We start from the raw sequence: 19126 nt of genomic DNA on the forward strand, positions 1-19126 counted from the left end.
ATGCTTCTCTCAAGGGGAAGAAACAGTGCTATCTAATGAAAAGCATTTCCAGAGATTAAGGACAGGATGTGTGTGCATGCTCTCAGATGAGTGAATGAGTCATTTAGTGAATGAAAATAGAGAAAAAAAGCAAGAATATCCTGGATTAAATGGTTAATAGTAGAGCTCCTCTTTACTCCCTTTTTCAGTCACTCAAAGGTCTTGCTCATTCTGCCTCTGTTTCATTAACATCAGCTTTAAATAGCATTTAAAAACAACACAGTATTCTCTTAGCTTTGCATGAAGACAACTAAGGACTTGCCATAGGGGAAGTAATGTTTCTAAAAGTGCACACTGAGTAAGGTGTGGGCAGATAGAACTGTTTTTCCTATTGGGCAATCCCTATTCTTTTACCCCTGTGTTTGAATGATGGGGAGAAGAAGCTCTGCAGTCTTTCCTGGTACAACACAAGTGACATTCAATTTTATAGAGAAATCCATATTAGTTGAGATAGAGGAAAACCTGGCACAATGTAGCTGGAGGAAAGTGTGCACATGTATAAAGTGTAGTGACAAGTTTTCTCTGATACTTCCAATTTTAACTATAGAAATTGTTCTATTGGGTTCCAAACTTTTTTTTAAAGGTGCAGCTAAATAAGACTTAATAGGTTTATTTGGAATAATAAATGTTTCATGGGTTCTGCTATCCTGTTTTCTTTTATCTCCACTGTTCTCTCCTTATTTTATCTGTATAAGGACTCTATAAAGTGGGTAACATGTTATTTTCTTTATAGAGTAAAAAAAATGATTCACTGTGAGTATACATGACTGATAAACCATATGTATTTTCCTCTTTACCCTAAAGAAAATCAGAAAGAACAGGAAGTGGTCATTAGTAAACTAAGTGCAGAAAAGACTTGTGAAAATGAAAAAGAGCTAAATATTTTGTTTCTCTGATAAAAAAGTAAGAAACATGAAGCAAAGAGCATTTAAAGTGGGAGTATGCTGTGAATAAAACTGTAAATAGGGTTTATGGGGACAAAAATTAAGAGGATAGTAATAGAAAGAACAAAGGTCAAGCTATAAGAGCTAAGTGAGTGTACTTGTCTTGCATGTATCTACTTAGATTCCATTCCTGGTAACCCAATGGGTCTCCTAAGCTATGCGAGGAGTGATCCCCAAGTATAGAGCCAGGAATAAGCCCTGATCATCATTGTGTGTGGTTCATAAACAAAACAAACTAAATTAGAAAAATAGTTGAGATGTGTATCCCTGGCTTAATTAAGGTTTAAAATTGTTTCTAAGTTTGCCTTTTCAAGAAGGATGAAATAAAAGATGTCGTTTCCATTAGTTTGCCTTCTTCTCTTATGTATCTGCCCTGGTAAATGTACTTGCATGTGCATGCAAGTTACATGCCTAAATATGTACACAAAGTGCAAACTGAGAGAATTTGGTGGGTGGTGGAGTGAGATTGTGAAGAACCCGTGCATCAGGGGACCTAAATCCATGTGGTGATCAAGTTCATAGCAATTTCCCCAGGAGACTGTATCATATTCTAGTGAACGGGAGTACGGTAGGAGGTTACCATGGCAACAAAAGGCCTGAAATATTGACTCTGACTAGCAACAGGCCAGTGAAACAGCCTAACTAGGATTTATGGCACATTATAGTGTGAAAAGCAGGAGAAAATGACTGTAAAGGCAGAAATTATAGCACAACAGAATATATAAATTCCCAAATCCATCTTCCTAATTAAAACAGCATTCTCATACATCGAACGCATAGATAGGCTGTTAGCTTAAATGAGGATGTGATATCAATGTTTCCCTGTAAAGCATATTGTCTTTAAGACTAACTGTATCTGTACTTGGAGAATGAAAGGTAGGGGAAAATTGTTCCAAGAGGGACTGAAGCAATTTTTGGTTATTTGAATATCTTCAAACTCATCCTGGTAACAAAAAATTTCTCTAGTATTAAACTCTTATCCCGTAGAATTCCAGAATATGCTTAGAGTTCTCTCTATATAAGTAACTGGTCCTTTTCAGAAAGGGGACCAGGAACATAATATGGTTCTTGATTCTATTGCATTTTACCAGATGGAGATGAGAAAGTAAACTGACTAATCCATGAAGTTAATCACTATGAATTCTGGATTCTTCCATTTTTTGACTTTAAAAAAAACTCAGAATACTAATATCACTGGGGAAATTAATCAAAACTCCTTAGATAAAAGTAGATTAAGTTCTGAATAACATTCTATGTTTTGGTTTTTAATGGAAAGAAACACAATTTATTCTGTATGTACACCAGGGATGTTTGATTAACTCAATGTTTCTACTTTTTATAGATAGAGGAAAGTCTAGGCTTTTCTCACTTCAGTAAGTGGCAGATTTAAAGATGCAAAGGAACAAGGTTCTCTTTCAGAGGACAAGCGACTATTATTGTATTATACCACTCAGAAACAGTCATAGCAAATGCAAACACTGACACATATGAGTTCCAATGCATCTTTAGTAAAGTGTGAAGAACTTGTTCCAAATACATGAGAAGAACTCTTTTTTGGGTTGTATATGGATTTTTCAATTGATCAGGCTCAAGTACATTGTCTTTGAAATGTTTCTTAGATAGTAATAAGTACTGGGCCTATAGTTAAGTCAAAATAAACCAGTATAAAAGAGGGGATTGTTTGAACCTAAAGAACTCCAATATAGGAAACAAATAGGAGAATTAAAAAAACAAACAAACATGTAAATGGTTTGTCTTGGGCCAAATTTAACCAACAACTATGTTTAACAAATTATTTATTTAAATGAGTAGTTTCATATCCTTAAAGGAAGAATAGTTCTCTACTTTTCTTGGTCTTACCAGCCTACACCTATTCCTTTGGGCTTGAGATGTCTTGAGTATTCCTCATACTTTATATTTTATGTGGAATCATTTACTATCTTATAATCATAGTAAACACAAATCTTAGAATTTGAGATTACTTTCCAAAACCTTAATTCTTGATCATTAGCCAAGTCAGAGAAATATTAACAGCAGTTATTAATTGTTCATCATTGATTCAACTTTGAAACCCTCATTGAACAAATTGAGGTGAAATAAAGATTTGTTAAAATTTAGTGAATTCTGGCACTAGAGTCATACATTCAGGAGCATGATGAGTATGATCTTTGCCCTTAGGAAATAATCAAACTTTTATATAAATACAACTATTTAATAACTACAATAAACACATAGAAGAAAGCATGATTTTTTAAATTATGATTGTGCATTTAACCCATCTATATTTCATTATAATAGTTATAATAGTGGCTGCCAAAATAGACCTGTATGATTTTTTTTAAGCTTATAAAATTATAAAGTCACATTTTCAAGGTTGTTTTCAAGACCATAACTATCAGCTGGTATTTTGTACTTTCTATTATAAATGCAGACCCTTGAGGGCATTTAATATATATTTAAAATAAATGTCTATAACTGTGTAATTCGAGGTAAATAATGACTTTCTATCCTAAATTCACAAAATAATTATTATTGAGGTTTTTTTACACTTGTGATGAAGTAAATCACAGTTTTGCTGTGGCAGAGTAAATATGTCTAATGAATATGGTTAAGCTATATATTATTGAATTATTATTTATGCTTTATTTATATGTAGAACTATTTGTTATTGATAACAGCTCCCTAGAGAAAGATTCACCAGTATAACTACAGCATATGGGACTTTTGCTGTAGATTAATAATGCCATGATATTTTCTTTAATGAAGGGAGAAGTGATTGCTTTATTTTAACAAAGGGACCTCTATGTTCCCCCTGAGTTTGAGTCTTGGATGTAGACGATCAGGGATGCTATATCACAGCTGTCTCCATACTGATAATGACTCTCCCTGGGATTTCATAATTTCTGCTCGCAATTCGTTGTTTCCTCTCAGGAGGTATTGAGCAAATTTATAGAGGATTCTTCAATCCTAACACAAAAGAGGGCTTTTAATTTTTTTGTCTTCCACATTTGGTTATCTGACTTTCTCTATCATATTCTTTAAATTCCCTTTGCTTTCATCTTTGTGTTTTATTCACCACAGTGGGAAACACATAATACATATTCTGTTATAGGTATTAATAGATATTACTATTGTGTGCTATTTTCTATGTATCTCCGTCCTTTTTGACAAACAAATCTTCATTAGACTTTCTCTGTTTTCATGTTCTTGGTTGGAAGAATGGACAGAATAATAATGGAGGCAGTAAAGAGTAATGAATTAAATAAATATAAAAGCTCAAAAGTGACTATGGGATTTCGTTCTGGTGCAGTCACTATCTCTATGCCATGGGAGAGTTACACAATCATTTTGTACCCTGGAGAGTATGGAACTTTGGAAAACAATGTACTTTGCTCAAAATCATGTTCCACTTTTTGAATGGAATGCAACAGCATTATTATTTTATCATTAGTTTTATAATTACAGGCATAGAGAATTTTAGGCAATGTGGTATGAACTTTATTTTTACAGAAAAATTCATGATCCGAAAGGTTTGTGACTTAGAATATCATCATATTGAAGTAGTTTCACATTTGCCCTTTATTTAAAAGCTCCTTTGTCCCTACTTTCTAAATGGAATATCTTCTATATCTTAATAGCAAAGTCTTCAGAACTTATCAGATAAATTATATCTAAAAGCTTCCCTCTCTAAGTCTGAAAAGGTATACAGATTGTTAACACCTTCAATTGAGAAAATGTTTGCATTTTTCTGAAATTTAATTAACGTGTAAATAATTGCTAACAAAACACATTTCAATTAACACAACAACAGGACATTGGGCCAATGTTGTATAGATAAAAAATGTGTGTATTATATGTGTCGATATATAGGTATATAGACAAATACATAAAATATAAAATTCCTTAATATCTTATGTAGTGTAAACTAGATTATAATTATCTCAACCCTCTATTCTTCCTGAAATATCTATTAATCATTGCCAATCATTTATATGATTTTCCAGCCCCAAATATTCAAGTTCATATCAGGACCCATTTGTGACTTTGCTTACTTTTCAGAGTCTAAAATCAAAATATGAATTTCTGTACCTTTTATTATTTTTAGTCATAGTTCTTCTCTCCTCTCATCACTTTTAATTTTCTCTTTGGCATAAGAAGAGTAAGTTAATAGGGCTGGAGCACATCGGATAGGGCACTTGCCTTGCACTCAGCAGATCCATATGGTCCCCCGAACCTGCCAGGAGTAATTCCTGAGTGCGGAGCCAGGATTAACCTCTGAGCACTGCCAGGTGTGTCCCAAAAACCAAAAGAAAAAATAATAAAAGTAACTTTCTTTTTTTTTTGGGGGGGGGGGGCACACCCGGTAACGCTCAGGGGTCACTCCTGGCTATGCGCTCAGAAGTTGCTCCTGGCTTGGGGGATCAAATGGGATGCTGGGGGATCGAACCGCAGTCCATCCTACGCTATTGTGGCCAAGGCAGACACCCTACTGCTTATGCCATCGCTCTGAGACCTTATGGACCAAATGTTTGACAGTGTAGAGCATGTTGTGCTGGTCAATCGCCTAAAGTCTGATGACTTAATCACTGTCATGTTAAGCCATCTGGGTCTATTAAATACTGCTTGCCTTAAAATTTTCCTTCTGGAAGCCTTTTTTTCCTAATAGTTTTCTCAAGTTGATTCAAGATTAAAAATGAACTCTTGCTTTTCTTATGTATCTTTTCTTTTTTCTTTTATTTAATAGGCTTTTAGTCCCACTACTTGAGACATTTAGAATATTGAATTCTGAATTCTGATACTCAGGGACTGCAAAGATAATACAGTGGTAGGTTGTTTACCTTGCAGGCAGCTGACCCAGGATGGAAAGTGGTTCGAATCCCGGCATACCATATGGTTCCCTGAGCCTGCCAGGAGTGATTTCTGAATGCAGAGCCAGGAGTTACTCCTGAGTGCCACCAGGTGTGACCCAAAAACTAAAAAAAAAAAATTCAGATCTGAGGAGAATTATCTGAGATCAGAATGTGCATTTATTCTGGTAGTTTGCATATTAAAGTTCATATATATACCTAATTAATTGATGTTAATATGATTACTTGAATAGAGGAAGGAAGTATATCAGAATTACTGTGAGACTCAAAAATATTAAGTAAAGGCCGGAGAGATAGCATGGAGGTAAGGCGTTTGCCTTTCATGCAGGAAGTCATCGGTTCGAATCCCAGCGTCCCATATGGTCCCCTGTGCCTGCCAGGAGCAATTTCTGAACCTGGAGCCAGGAATAACCCCTGAGCACTGCCGGGTGTGACCCAAAAACCAAAAAAAAAAAAAAAAAAAATTAAGTATGCCCTAGAATTTAGGCCACAAGATTCCTTTTGAAATAAAATTCAAGTACCTCTGTTTCTAATAATTCCAGAGATAGTTCTGATTCAAATATATTATAAGAATAGTTTGTGTTCTGGGGCCAGCCAGGTAGTGCTTGAGGTAAGGTGTCTGCCTTGCAAGCACTAGCCAAGGAAGAACCGGGGTCGGCATCCTATATGGTCCTCCCAAGTCAGGGACAATTTCTGAGCACTTAGCGCTTAGCCAGGAGTAACCCCTGAGCATCAAACGGGTGTGGCCCGAAAAATCAAAAAAATAAAAAAAGAACAGTTTATATTTTAAGTGGATCTTAGTATTATTTTTTTAGATTTTTCTTTTAAAATCACTGGCAACTACCTCTTGCTTCCAGATCAACAATTATCAGCTATATATTATCATCTTTTCAACATCCTCTCCATTCTTGTAGTGGTTTGTCACAAATGTAAGTTAAAGCAAGGTACTTTTCAAGGGAAAATAAATGCATTCATACAATTTCACAATTGATCTAGAATATTTATTTTAATGCTTCCTACATAAATACAAACAGAAAACTAAGCCCAAATAAAATAGGCTCATAGCTCTTACATTATCAAAAATTCATTGCAGATTTCATATTAAACTAAACTTAGAGACAGTCATTTAATGACAAATGGCATTTCCCTGAAAATAACTCTACCAACAGTACAAGTACATGATATTGTACTCCTATGTGACTATTCATGTCGTATTTCCCTTAATATCTTTTGCTTAATGTGAGTTCAAAATATAGTTTAGTTTTCTCTTAGCACAAAGATGCCTAATATATACATATTTATCCCACTTTCTTTGTATGTAAATTTTATCAATAAACTTTTTAATTCTAGGGGCAATATAATTCAGAAGATAAGGCAATCACTTTGCATACAAGTGGCCCAGGTTTAGTGACCTGCATGGAATAAGGTCCTCTGATCTCTCTCAGGAGTGATGCCTGAGCACAGAGACAGTACCACTGGGTATGCTTCACCCTCTAAAAAATATTAGTGGGCTTTCTTGTTTGCTTGTTTTAATTTTTCTTATATTGAAACCCCATTCTGTCTCCTAGCCTTAAACCTAGTGATTTCTATTATCAGAAAGATTGCAAGAATCAACTCAAAAAATTTAATTATCTTATTTGAAAATATCATGGTAGTATTCAGTTGGATATTGAATTAATAATATCATTAATAATTTTAGGATAAAACAAGTTACTAAAATATTAATATGCTTGGATACCTAAAATATTCATTCCTTGGTATTTGTTTAGTATATAGTGGGATGCAGAAAGTGATGGGATTTCTGATCATATCTGTGGACTAAGAAAAGTTTACCTAGAATCTAGTTCTTTTTTCCTTTATGAGGTACATTCCTTGAGGAAAATAGATTGGCTTGTCTATCTACAATTTGAATGTATGGAATGGAGATGACTGTTACTTTTTTCATAGGATAAAAAAAATATGATGCATTTTTCAAAGAAATTTCTTAGCCAGTTTAGAGCATTATAAGTTTCTAATGATAGGTAAATATTTTATAAATCTGAAGGTTACCTTTTTAAGGTAACATGGTCAAATATACTTTTTAAATAAATAAAAGAAATACTTTTATTTAACTAGCTTCCTTGACCTCCAAGATATTTTATCCTATCAACTAAATTATTGGGCTTCTTTGTTACTTTTAGACCACACCTCAAAGGACTAACTTTTGGCTTTGCACACATGAACATTCTGGTGAAGCTTCACAGACTACCTGAGGTTCAAGGGATCAAAGACTGGTTGATGTACACAAGGCAAATTTCTGCTTGCTGTATTCTAGTCTCCTGCCCTAAATCCTTCTTTTAATAATCTTATATTCTATTTTCATAACTTTTGATGATCTTATTTTCTTAACCTGTGTTGCAGAGATGAAAAGCCTATCAAGTGCCTAAGTATTTGGCATCTGACGCAAAGAATTACCATTGCTTCTATTATTGCTGTTTTGATTGTTTTGTTTGTAGCTGCCTCCTGAAGCTCTGTGTAACCAAAGCTTTCAGAACTGCTAAGATACCTTTGTGTGCTTTCCAGTAAGGCCAGCTTAGTAACAGAGAACCTCCAAATGGTGACATTCTGGAACTGAACTCCACTAAGAGAATACTGCTTTCATAAACTGTATTGTGTATTAATTTTTCTTTTCTTTTTTTTATTTTTCACTACGTCTATAAAAAATTGATTGAAGGTGAAAAACTCCAAGTATGGATAAGTGAAGCATTCTATTTTGCCAAGAGTATCTCCCCAGGTTTTTTAAAGTAGGCATAAAAATTAAATTCCACCTCTAGAAATGCACACTTCAATGCTCTAAAAGACTTTTAGGAAGATCTTCAGTAGAGTATTTTATTTAATTATTTTACTTATTTCTAGCTTTTGTATGAGTAGATACTTTATTAACAATAGGTTCAGAGCATTAATTAGAGGCTTATAGAATACACATATAAAAAAAGGGAGGAAGGAATGAAGGACGGAAGGAAGGATAGATCGAAAAAGGAGTTGGAGGAGAACAAATGGAGAGAGAGAGAGAGAGAGAGAGAGAGAGAGAGAGAGAGAGAGAGGAGATAGGAAAATGAAGCCAAACAAAATTGGTTTATCAATACATTACAAGAATAAGGCAGTTCATGAGTTAAACCCGGAATAAAAATACTGAATTAAACTATTTTTGCATTGCATTTGTACATCTTTGCTATACACATAAAACATAGGTGGATGGAATACAACAATACAGTGAGATATTTGGTCAAAAATGCCTTCCTTACTATATATAGCCTTTAGACTTTATGTTCACTAGATTCTAGTACAAACAGTCTGCCTTTAAAACCTAATCTAAGCATAGGATTCTTCCCTTTTGCATTTTTTCCCTTTTGCATTTTTCAAATGATCATTATAATCCCAGATTAGGTGTTTGGCAATTGATGATATTTGACCTGACAGTGGACTTGTTGGCAAAACAGTTGTTAAACTCTCAGAGGTGGTTTCATTTATTGAAGGCTTAAGTAATTTGGGGAAAGGGAACAAAGGCATACTTGATAAATGAGCAGTAGCAATTGAAGGAAGCTTATTCTTTGACAAGGATATTATTCTGGAAAAATCAAATCCTATTTACCAAAAATGATTTATGTTAAGAGGTATCTATACTACTGGCATTGAAGCACAGAAGACAGAAAATAAAGGAACAATACCAGCTTCTCTGTAAACAAAAATCAGAAGCCTATTCTCTTAGGTAATAGATCAATAAATATAATAGAAGTTCTGTGGTGAAAGCAGAAATCAAATGGTTAAGCATGTTCAAGATTGAATTGCAGTTAGCCAGAGAGATCTTACATGAACTTCAGTTCTTACCTTTCACACAGCCAAGTCCTGTTTGATTCTTGGCTTTAGATTGTTTTTTTTTTTTTTTCCCACTCCAGTCAGGAGTGATCCCTACCAAGAGAATCTGAATAAATTTTAATCAGAAGACCAAGTGTTGTAAATGAAGCTGGTAAAGTCAGATCCCAAGATGTAGAAGTCACTGGTGAGGTCATGTCTCAGGCCAGTAGAGCACACACAAAGAAGCAACCACCAGCCACTTTGGGAGAATAACTCCATTTATTTTTGGTGGGAAAGGAATATTTATATTAGGGTGTGGATTCTGTGTCAGCCCATCAGGTAGGATATGAGAGGGGATTACAACAGGGTGTGTGCTTCTGTGTTTAGGAAGAACTGTGTAAGGGGATTAGGGAAAGCAGGGTGTGTTCTCTGGATGTTAAAACAGGGTGTGTGCTTAACGTAAAAGGTGTGACCACAAATAGTAGTAATATTTAAAATTAGCTTATTGTAAATGAAGAAATTCTAATATAAAAGGTTGGAGTGACAACAAACCACCCCACTGACAGGCAAAACACAGGTTCTACCACAATAAAACCAAATGCCAAAGACTCATCAATGGCCTATTTCATTTTGGTTCTAGGCATGTGGGAATTAAAAGTCCATAGATATTAATGTGGGTGAAAAAAAGCAGAAGCACAAAGCTTAAAATAGCAGAATATTGTCATAGCCTATAGAGTGTAGCAGGACCTGATTTTATCTACCTGCTGTAAAGAAATTGTAAAGAATTACTTACCTAGGACTTCTATTTGAGATTTCTCTGCACTTAAAGGGGCAGATCCCTTGAATCCTTTTCCAGAGAGTCATTGAAGACCTGTATTCATAAGCTAGCATGGCATTATGGAGATGACTTAGGTTTGAATCTGAATGAATTCATATCTAATTTGTGGGTAAATTATTTACCTTATAGAGCTTCCCTGTTCTCTATTAGGTAAATACAATAGTAGATAGAATTAATTTGGGAGAATTAAGTGAATATAAAGTATTGATATATATTACATTACTAAATTCTTATTAATATCCTACAAGTGGGAATCTAGTTTTAATTCATGACTTTTGGACACACATTGTTAAGGAAAGGGGATGCAACAGTATCTCAAAAGGTAAATGGCAGACTTTTTCCTAACTCTAGGTAAAAGTGATTTCATTTAAGTAGAGATGTTTTTGTGATATTCTTTTTAATTCTAGTAAATACCTTTAAATTACATTAGGAGTATATTCCAGGAGCATCAAATGGTAAACAAATCCCAGCCTTCGCACTATGAATTATTGGACAAGTTTGTTTCATCAGTGATAAATGAGTACAAAAAGTCCTTCCTGATTTGATCTAAAGATTAAATGATGTAAGGCAAGTAGAAGATTGAACAGTGTCTGTCTGCTAATTGGAAACTAGTGTTAGTCATAGAAAGGGTAGGAAGTAAGGTGACAGTAACAAGTTTGAAATTGAACATTGATATGTTCTGCTGTTGTTAAAGAAGCTGCATTTGAAGATTAGTGCTGTGAACTCTTTGAATGACTCTTAGGTAGAAAAGAGATAGTCTTTGTTTGCTTGCTTTTCTCTCTCTCTTTTTTTTAAATTTTATTTCTGTCAACCTAGCCTCCAAAGTCATACTAGGCCCAAATGCTTAGAAGTTACAACAAGATCTATTTTGCCTCTGGAATTCCACTGGATTGTCCCTATCATGTGCTCTTATAGAAGACAGTGAACTATTTTAATCACTAGAGAAACTGATAACAACAACAATAATAATGAGAGTGGAATTAAGTTAGACTTCCAAATATGGTGCTGAGACTATTTTTATTTAAGATTCACACATTCATGTGCTTATTCTTATGTTTCCATTTTGAATCTGAGAAAAGTGAATTCCAAAGATAGGTTTCTTAATATATATAATTTAGAGTCCAGACTACAGTACCTTTTGCTATTGAATCAGTACCTCTTACAATCCAGGGAAAAGCTGAGTGGCAGTGTATATGAACATTAGTAGAATTTCTGAATCAAATTGTAGATTTAACTAGTACTTGCCTATTTTTATTTGTTTTTTGTTTTATTTTAGTTTTTGGCCCACCTGGTCACGTTCATGCCTTACTCCTAGCTTTATACTCTGGGATCAAACCTGGCATGCTCAGGAGATCATATCAGGTACCAGGGATTGAACCTGGATCTGCTATATGTAAAGCAAGTTCACTACTCACTCAGCTCCCCCATATAATACTTAATCCTGTGTTTATAATTTGATAAGACTAAAATCTAGCATTAAAAAAATCACTGATAAAATATCATACATCATGTTACAAATGATTATTATTTTACCTCAGTAATTTATGACAACCCATATTCTCCCAAAATTCAAGGTATTCACTTAAAAAGTATTTCCTTCCAATTTATATTTGGCAATAGGATAAGTAATACACCTTTGTCTTCTTTACAAGAAAAAAAAGTGATAAATTAAACTTTGGAATTTGTGATATAACAAAAAGGAAAAGAGACTACTATGGAAGACAAAAGAGAAGAATTTTGCAGACTGAATTTGTACCTAAAATTCTACAATGGCCCCCAAAATGCACATTTATAAAGAGTCATTGCTGACTGTCCCCCAGAGTTAGAAAATATGTTTTTTACTGATCACTAGTATACAATACATACAATTTTACATAACAAATGATGTTTAATCTGGGAGCATAAAAATACATAATAATTTAAAGGATAGTTTTATGAATTAGATAATTTTATGAATTATTTCTAGAAAGATGATTTATTTCAGTTTTGACCAATTTAACCACTTAGGAATTAGAAATTTAGATATTAGCATATTAAAATTGTCTCATATACTGCAATGGAAAATTCTAATCTATCTGTATATTTTGTTTGACAGTAGAATAATGTTTAATGTGCAAAGAAAGTTTATGCATTGATGGGGTTGATAATCTGCTGGAACGTTACCTTCAAATTATGTTGAGGAGAAACAACAAAAAAATTCTTGATATGCTGAATAACATTACCCTCTAAGTTCCTCTTAGACCCACCCCTCCTATGAGACCAGGCCAAATCTCAGGAAAAAAAGCCACTTGCACAGTGAATATACCTTTCTTTACTGTCTAAAATAAATCTCAGAATGTTACTCAGGTGAATTCCAGGGAACTAATAACAAAACAGGGGAGAGCAATTTAACCTGTTGAAACCAGGCCCAGTTCTAAAGCCAAAGCAAAATTAAAAAATACAGTTAAAAGAACCATTGACATCCAGAAAGACCTATGTCGACAAGTGCCAGTTCTTGAGAGCAGAAACATTGAGAAATGCTTAGTTAAAGGAGAGTAAGGTAAAGTCTTCATTCGTGTCAATATCTTACATCCAAATAAAGACTTTTTCTATAGTAAAGGTAAAGGAGACCTGGGTATTTTTGATTCTGAGAGTCAAACTTGAAAAATGAGTTAACAAAATGTTTATCCAGATTTTAAAAAAAGAGATATGGCTTTCTAGATTTAGTCTGAGGTTTGTTAGGGTTCAAAGATTGTGTTGCTTTTGTTGCTAGCAAAGACCCCCTAAAATGATGATAGAAGAGGTGGGGCCAGAGCGATTGCACAGCTGTAGGGCATTTGCCTTGCAAGCATCTGAGCCAGGACGGACTAAGGTTCGATCTCCTGCATTCCATATGGTCCCCCAAGCCAGGAGTGATTTTTGAGCATATAGCCAGAAGTAATCCTTGAGTGTCACTGGGTGTGGCCAAAAATAAATAAAAGAGGTGGGATTTTATGAGATTATCAGGTCATAAATGTGAAGCCTTCTATCTGGGATTCATGGACTAGTATAAAAGAATCCAGAAAATTTCTTCTGACCTTCCACAAATGAAGACACATCTCGAAGACATAGTCTGTTTATTTAACCAATATGTTGTTCTCATCAGACACCAAATAAACTGGGCCTCAATATTAGACTTTCTAATCTCCAAACTGTAATAAGATAATATGTATTAACATATTATTAACATGTAGTAACATGTAACATTATTTATTAATATGTAACATCATATATATTATTAATATGTAAGTCACCCGATCTCTTGAAATTTTGTTAGCATAGACTAAATAGACTAAGAAAGTATTAAGATAATTAGTATTGTAAATCTTTAACACTTCTTACTTTTTTCTGTAACAGAACGACACATGATCATTTTTCCCTGTCAGTTCATTTTAGCTGAATAGTTACTTCAGAAATCTTGAATTTCTTAAAGACTTGTGCTACAGGTACAAGACTTGGTCAGAGATAATGCATGCTGCATTCAATTTAGTGCTTCGCTAAGTGTAACAAAGCTAACAACCCCTGGGTATAGATGGTGGAACAGTGCAAAGGGATTGTAGTATAAAGTGTCTTGATTTTCCTTTTTGATATGTGGGTTTATTATATCAGTTTTTTTTTTTTTTTTTTGCTTTGCTTTGCTTTACAGTCTTCAACATTACATAGCCCAGAATACTGTGAGCATCTCTGAGCTTTGCTTTACTAACGTGATGATCTTTGGGGCAATTATACCATCCAGTAATGAGATTAGACTTCAAAATACCCTCTCCCAAAAGCAAAGTTTCAAGTGAGACTAGTGTTGTCCAGGGCCAGTTCTCAAATACTTATCATGAATATTAAAGATGCTGGATATTAAATGTAAATTGCTTTCAAAAACTCTCCACTTCTTAAGTGCTTGTCTAATAAATAGCTTGGATGAAGTTTCTGTTGTTCTCACTGCCTCACCATTATGCCAATCAAATGTAACTGCTTTCTTGGTTAACTCCTTTCATAATAAATTGCCTTCCCTGGAGGTGGTTAGCATGTGGTAAACATGGTTTGGATAGAACAATATAAGAAATAGATGCATTAGATGTTCAGAAGTTATACAAGTAAATTTGCTGCTATTGGATCTAACTATTATGTTTTAAGATAGTTAAATATGAATTTAGAATTAAGTTATCTAAAGCTTTATCCAAACAAAATATTGATTGCTTGGATGGGAGACTCTAAATTACAAATTGCTTTAGTTAGTCTTTGATTTCTCTAAAACTGAGTTATAATTGGACTCTTCTTAAAGACGGCATAACTTCATGCATGGAAAATGAATTCACAAGAAATAAGTAATTGTTTAAGAAATTTAGTTGAAATGATCAAGACTTGAAATGCATAGACACTTTTATTTACACACAATTATATACTATTTTTAAAAGGTATGATTAAATAAAACAGGTGCATACAGACAAAAGATTTATGAGAAGCTGATAAAAATCATAATATAATGTAAACAATTTATTTACAAATTAAAACAAGTAATTTTTAACACAAAGCTTAGGTTCTCAAAATTGTGGCTAAATGTCTATGTGCAGGTGAATATTCCCTAAAGTCCCTGTTTGTAATTATCTAAAGAGTAATAAACTGCAAGAGTAAACGAAAGAATAAATGGAAGCAGAATAAAAAATAAAGAGAAAGAAAAGGAATATTATTTTGTAAGCATCTTCTATGTGACAGTTACTGTAATTTTAGCCCTTCCTATATATTGAGTTTTATTTTTTTTAACTCAGTGTGGCTTAAATGCTTTTATTCTTAAGTGGCTTTATATCATTTGTAAAAGCTCCAAAATTCTTAAAAATAAAATTGGGAATTTAATGGGTGTTTTTTTTTAATCCCTAGGCCATGATTTTAATTGATGAGTCATTACCACAATTTCAGAGTCATTTATTTGTGGTAAAAATTTCTGAAATCAGGGCACTGATTATTTCTGTAGTGGTTTTCTCTCCATGCAGATGTATCAACATAAAAATATTTCCCAATATTATTGGGATTACTCGGTGGTATTTTATCTTTGAAAGAAAAAAGATAGATGATTGACAGATATATTACCCCAGCTTATATTATTTTTTCCAAAATTTTCTTGATGAGCATAATCTCATAAATAATTAAGTGTCAAGAATGGAGTGATTTTCAGTCAATCAGCAAGTGACTCTTGTTTATTTATAAGGGTAAAGCTTGCAATGAGAAATTCAAGATGGTTTTTAAAGCATCAGAAGTCTTATGTGAGATTTTGTAAATAATGGAATCAGCATAATGCATGAGTTAAGTTCATACACACTTAATACACACCTACTTAAACTTATGTAAAGTAGAACCAGTAGCAGTATTTCTTGAGATCATTGAACAAACACCTAAGGTGTTAAAAAGTTCCTGATTTTAAAATGGGTATGTGATATTCAATAAATATAGACTATATTCTATGAAAGTGATAATACAGTAATTAGTACATGTAACTAGTACATGTAATGTAATGTACTAGTAATTAGTACATTCATAGAAAAGCTATCGTTCTTAGGTCAGAGTCCTGCAAAGGTTGCTTGGATTACTTTCGTTTATATTTTTTCCATTATTTTCTATCATCCTTACATTCCTAGAATCAACTAATTTTTAATTTTTTGCTTTTTTTTGTTTTATTTTTTTGCATTTTTTGTTTGCTTGTTTGTCTTGGTCACATTCTGAGGTGCTCAGGGTTCAATAATAGCTAATAGCTTACCTATATCAGTGTTGGGAACTGGGTTTTGCTTTGTGTTGGTTTGGTTGTTTTTTGTTCTTTTTGTTCCTTTTGTTTTGGGGCCACACCAAGTGATTTTCAGGACTTACTCCTAACTCTACTTACTCCTGACTCTCAGGAATCGTTTCTGGTGAGCTCAGGTGACCATATAGGATGCATGAAATAAAACGCAAGTAGACTATGTGAAAGGCATGTACTATCACTCTAATTCAAACTAGTCTTTCTTTTAAAAGATTCAACTTCCGGGTCTGGGGCCTGAGAGATAAGATGCTGGTAGGACATTTGTCATGCACACTGCAGACCTGGGACAGATTCTGTTTTGATCCCCCCGGTATCCTGTATGGCCCCCCAAGTCTGCAAGGAGTAATTTCTTTTTTTTAGTATATTAATAATTTTTATTTTGACCAAAGTGGGTATTGCCATGAGTGATTTCTGAGTGCAAAACCAGGAGTAACCCTTGAGCAGAGCTGGGTGTGGCACAACTCACCACCAAGACCACCCCACATAAAAAGAATCAACCATTTTTGGAAGGAATTTTGCTGTTTTTACACTGCCTACATTGACTGTGTAATTTTTTTAATTTCCTGTCAACGACAGTTTTTAACAAATGAGAAAAATAAAAATCAGAATTTGGGCCCGGAGAGATAGCACAGCGGTGTTTGCTTTGCAAGCAGTCGATCCAGGACCTAAGGTGGTTGGTTCAAATCCTGGTGTCCCATATGGTCCCCCGTGCCTGCCAGGAGCTATTTCTGAGCAAATAGCCAGGAGTAACCCCAGAGCACTGCCGGGTGTGGCCCAAAAACCAATAAATAAATAAATAAATAAATAAATAAATAAATAAATAAATAAATAAATAAATAAATATCAGAATTTAATAGAAAGCTAATCAGCAAAGAAGCGGCAACTATGACACTACTCTAGTTTTTCTATATTAACAGACTAATTTAATTTTAACATGGAAATATGTTGAGATCATGTGGATAATGTTTCAGTTTATTTTAATAAATTCAAATATTGAGACTTTAACATAAATTTATTTCTAAAGTCATAGCAAGATAGAAGAAAAGCTAGAAGCTAATACGAGACCCATACCTCTCTTCCTAGCTTTGGGCTTTTATAGCATACCCAAATTATTATGTCTTTCTAGTAATTTGTATGTTCTATAAGGACAGAATAGAAATATGGATTTTGAAATGAGAATATGAGAGGGTGGAGAATGGAATTATACAACAAAGATGAATGTTAGATCAATACCAATCATCAATGTATATTTTTTAACTATTACGGATATTTTCTTTGAAAAAATCTCTATCTAGTAGAAAGGGCAGAAATAGCTAGGATACCTTATAAGTAAGTTATTTATTCCTGCTTCCATTCTGTCATTAATATGGCTATAGTAATTACAGTAAGCATAGCTGCAGTAGGGATGACAATACCCTTGTGACATATGCCTAGCTTTATGGCACCAGAATCCTTTATCTATAGCAGCATCCTCTCCATCACCCTAAAGGCATTTGGCTTTTCCTATACTGTTCTTTCTTGCTGGGTATCAGAGTTTGTTGATTTGAGTTTCTCAGAAAATTGCAAGTTGAATTCACTTTCAAAGAGACATTTTCTTGCCATTTTGACATTCGTTAAAAGAAAGGCAAAAGGCTGGCTAAGGGCCCAATCATTGGATCCATCAGAATCAAACTATATTTTCTGAGCAGCTGTCGATAGAGTGTGCATGAGATTATTATTGTTTGCCAACGCTCTATTGATCTTGGCTTTGTGGAGCTCAAAGTCTGTTTACAGTCACCTATAAAAATGAACGGCCACTTCTTTTACTGAAGGTTAACATGCTGTGTTTATTTAATTGAATGGAAATGGCTTTGTGTTTTCTAAATGTCATTGTTAATAAAATTTCAGAGGGATCTCAATTGTGTGTAAGAGCAGATGATAGGAGAATGACTGTTTTGGGGCAGAGGTGAGGAGTTTACTAGAGTTGAAAGTTTCTTGAGGCAAAGAGATTAAAGACCGAAGTGTGGAGAAGATATTGGAATAACTCCTTTGACCTAGAAAAGCCTATAAAAATCCTTACTCTATATTAGTGTTTTCTAAATTTGTTAGCTAAAAGTAAAATTTCTTCCTTTGGTATTGGTATTTTTTTCTTTACCTAATTGTTTTTATTTGTTGGTTTGGCTTTTAATTTTCTCGGTAGTGTTTTAAGGGGACACTATGCATTTTAATTTATTATTGTGTTATTATACTTCTGCTCTCATTTGATCATTTTTCCATCTAATTAAAATACCTTTATAGATATGTCTGCCATTCTACACAATGTCAATTAGAGGCACAGAATTGCAGTCATATTGACTACTTTTTAAAACTACTGTTTTAACTGACTGGAGGGGAGGCACAAACAGCTTTTACCAAAGTAACTGGAAGAGCTATAAGTAATCTCAAGAGACTATGGAACTGTCTGGGTTCTAGGACACTAAATAAAAGGCAGAAATTTCAGACAATTTATTGAATGCTTCAACTAGAAATGGCAAAAGGCATTTCTGGGGTTTGTTTTACATTTATTTTGAAAGTTTGTTATTTTATGAGGCAAATATTTTTTTTAATTTTTTTATTTTATTTATGAGAACAAGGATGCAAAGAAAGAGGACAAGGTAAAGTTACAATGGAAGGACAATACATAACATAATTCTCAGAAGTCCCCTTGCTGATATCCCAACTTTGAAATTTCATCCAAAGAACATTAAGATTGTAACACACTGTAATATTTCTTAACAGCACACAAGGCAATCTAAAGCCATAAAACTTACATAACTCCTTAGAC

The 19126-nt window shown here is 33.8% G+C and overlaps 1 protein-coding gene across 11 annotated transcripts in view; it reads left to right on the forward strand.

The window, feature by feature from the left end:
* Positions 1-19126, forward strand: part of LOC126003964 (neurexin-3-beta) — a 1607127-nt gene that overhangs the window by 1141207 nt on the left and 446794 nt on the right. The gene's annotated exons all lie outside the window — the stretch shown is intronic.

This window comes from Suncus etruscus, chromosome 3 (assembly GCF_024139225.1).
Source record: "Suncus etruscus isolate mSunEtr1 chromosome 3, mSunEtr1.pri.cur, whole genome shotgun sequence".
Classification (NCBI taxonomy): domain Eukaryota; kingdom Metazoa; phylum Chordata; class Mammalia; order Eulipotyphla; family Soricidae; genus Suncus; species Suncus etruscus.